We start from the raw sequence: 3,656 nt of genomic DNA on the forward strand, positions 1-3,656 counted from the left end.
GACGCCACCCGTGGACAACTTCGAAACCAAGAAAATGAGAATAATTGTGTTTACATCTATTTTTATCATTTGTCCCTCGATTACTGAACAGTAATTGTAAGGCAAACAAAATATCTTTATTATTAAAACTCGTTATGTTTTTTTAGCAAAGTAACTTTAATCGGCAGCATAAAATTGCAACCCGTTTGCCCGTTATCTTGCATTGAAGGCTGTGTACGTGTAAACGTTGGTACGTGTCTACTACTGGCACTGGCACTACTCCATGAAAATAATTTACCGTAGTGCCATGTGCCACACAAGACAGTGAAGATGCTCAAACTATTCTAGTGCACCATATACTCAAACACTCCGGAGTTCACCACCAGGCTTCTTGCACGGAGTCATAGCTATCAGTGCCCCACCCAAAGACAGTTTGGGTCGCTGGTTTTATCAGACATTCGGACAATGCTCAAACTTTTATTTTCCAACCTGCCTAGTATTTAGCTAAAAGAAAAAAAAAAAGCAAATAAGCTCCCAACCAAAACCAGCTGGCAAGACTGTCTTGCAGAGTTATGTACAAATTTGCACTTTACAGCAACACTTCATCTTTTTTCTGTCAATTTGATGTTTTGTGAACCCGAGAGAACATATTTAAGACCTAAAAATTATGACAATGGCAACTATAGCTACATGCACGCCCATTTAAGTGGTTGCGCGGGACCGTCAATTTGGGCACTTTGGCGGCCTTGTAACACCGATCTCACGAAAATAATACCACATTTTTTGCAGATTCAGTTAGAGCACGCATTGGGCTTTAATTCTGGGGAGATTAAAGAAAATCGAAGATGGCTTTTTGTTTAATTGCATTTCAAAGTATTGCCTTTTTATAGATATGCCTTCACTTATGCATTTCTGGTTTGCGTTTGACACCATTCTGGGCAATCATATATATAACACAATTGTTAAACTAACGTGTGGCAACACTCTGGGAGATTTTGGAAATTCTAAGTATTATAGACGCGAAGCAAAAAAAATCTTAAACTAGCGTTATTGAGCAATGTGCCGTATTTGCGATTTTTTAAAATAAAATAAGGGCAACAAAACTGAAAGATAAGAATATTTGGCAAGCATACGTTACTCGTAGTATGCCAAGAAAAAATGTTGAGACTCACAGCTATAATATTTATTTTGTAGGACCTCGTCAAAATCGCATTTTCGCGCAGTTCGCAAAAAGCGGTTCTGCTGAGTGGAGACTTCCGAATTTTTTTTACTAATGCAAAATTATTTTTCGCAAGAATTATTTCGTGGCCCTGGGGACTCGAACCGCAAAATATTTTTTTTTTTTCAGCGAAATTAAATGGGGTCCGCGGACATGCACCGACGTTCTTATCTGAACACACCATATAGTATATGTGTGTGTGACGTGTGGGGTGTGTGTGTGTGTGGGGTGTGTGTGTGTGCGTGTGCGTGTGTGTGTATGTGTGTGTGCGCGTGCGTGTGTGTAGGGAGAAAGAGAGAAGGAGAGGAGACATTCGCACTGAATTTGATGTGATTTTTCGTATACAGAGATAGAATTTGGTTTGCAGTATTTAATAACATTATAGAAAAAGTGTGATCAGTTTTACGTAGCATACATTGGGACAACCATACCTATACGTGTTATATTACATGTAGTAGTATTACAAGCAACATTTTTTACACCCTATCCACACAACTTTATGCATGAATACAATTATGTCATTGGTGGCCTCCCCAATAGTATAGACTTGTATCATTCAATGAAATTTCGTTAAAGTCTAGAAGCCGCTCGCTAATAATTGCGTTTTTTAATGTAGGTAGCAGTGACTGCACCTTTTCGTTTCCGTAATTAGCACCACACTTTCTTGCACATATTCAAGTTTGCGTACCTTATATTTTGTCCTGTTTGCTCCTAGTCTAAATAGTGTTTCTAGCGCATTGTTATTGTTATTACTATTATTATATAACTATTATTGTTAACTTGTCAACCACAAGTTTTTTTGTTTTCTTTTTTTTTAAGACTTGGGGGTATTAGAAGCGCAGTACATTCTTTATACTCGTCGTATTTGTATTTGCAGCTTGCTCCAAGTAAATACGTACGTGCAAACGGTCTAAGCACAAATTTGCATTGAAAAAATGTGGGTGATTATAACGTTAAACTACCCCGCCTTGTTTCCTTCCGCGTTGGTCGAGCTGTTTATGATTGGTCGAAATTTTTTGGGTCACGCACACAGCAGCTGCTCGTAACGCGATGCAACAAATGACCCCAAAGTGATCCTTAGCGTAAATACCACTCATGTACGACTACATAAAAAATAAGGGAATATACTATTTTCAGTACGGCATATTTTTGGCCATTGGCTTTTCGCCATTCGTCAAAAATATTCGGCGTGCATAAAATCGCGTGCTTGTTACGCGGCGTCACAAATCTGTGAAATCTCGCTGTGTTGCACACTTGACAGCGCATTGCTATGCTGAACAATACCTAAAAAAAATTTTGGAATAGCCGGACAGTGTCGCATTTTGAATGTAATTCAAGAAGGCTGCCCACCGATAATTGGCAGCGGCTACTATATAGCAGCTGGCGAGATGGATTCATATGAGTATCATAAATATTTTCAGTTGTAGTATAACGATGTTGAGCTGTTTGTGCGCGTATACAACTCTGTGAACTCATTCTTGCTGAGAGGGAGGGAGGGAAATAAACAGGCACTGCGCGTGTGTACTTCTTTGCCGTCCGAGTTGTATTTTGCGCTGTACAAGTCAATTCGAGATGACTAATGAGCAACTAGCCCGGCTGTCAATTCAGTCTTCTTAGTCCAGTATACCGTGGACCTTGACCAAGTTCCCTGGCAGGGTAGATCAAGTTGCGGGACAAGTTTGAAATCCGGGCTTCCCAATGTACACGAGTCCACTGCCTTATTCCTCGTCTTGTTCCAAGCCGCCGCGATCGCTGACCATATGATAAGCAAGGCGAAGCAGGTTAATCGGAAACTAAAGCGGAAACTTTCTCTAACTCCCCCAATGCGGCCCAACTAAAACGCTCAACACTTCTGCACACTCATCGACTCGTATCAATTTGGATATAGAGCAGCGGTAGTGCTATTCATTTTAGATTAACGAAAATGAAGCTCCTGAAACAGGAAGATAATTTGATCGGTCCATAAAATGTTTACTGGTTCCTGCTCGCATTTGCGTCGCCGATTATGTAAATTTCAGGCCAGGCAGAACAGAATAAAATCATGACGGAGCAGGTGCGTACGCAGTAATTCGTTTCGGGGAGAGGGGGGGGGGGCACCTCCTTGATCGGAAGTGGGGGCCGGGCATGCAGATGTGGTCGAGTGTCAGTTTGTGCACTGTATCCCATGATCCCATGGCAGAAAAAAATTTCGGAGGGGGGGGGGGAGCACGTTCCGGGTGTGCCACCTCCTAGCTTCGCCACTGTGGAAGAGTAACGTTACAGGGCCCCTACTCAGCGGCAGCCTTCTCTGTAATGCTGTAGCGCAAATTTAGCGCGAAAGCGTCGCATAGACCTGTACCCACGGAGAAAGAAGTACCGCTGAGGCGTCGTTGTGAGACACGGAGGACAATGTACACAGCAGAAGCGCAGGACAAATTTCATAATATAATTAAGCGATTGCTGTGTCGAAGTAAAACTT

This window comes from Rhipicephalus sanguineus, chromosome 1 (genome assembly GCF_013339695.2).
Source record: "Rhipicephalus sanguineus isolate Rsan-2018 chromosome 1, BIME_Rsan_1.4, whole genome shotgun sequence".
Classification (NCBI taxonomy): domain Eukaryota; kingdom Metazoa; phylum Arthropoda; class Arachnida; order Ixodida; family Ixodidae; genus Rhipicephalus; species Rhipicephalus sanguineus.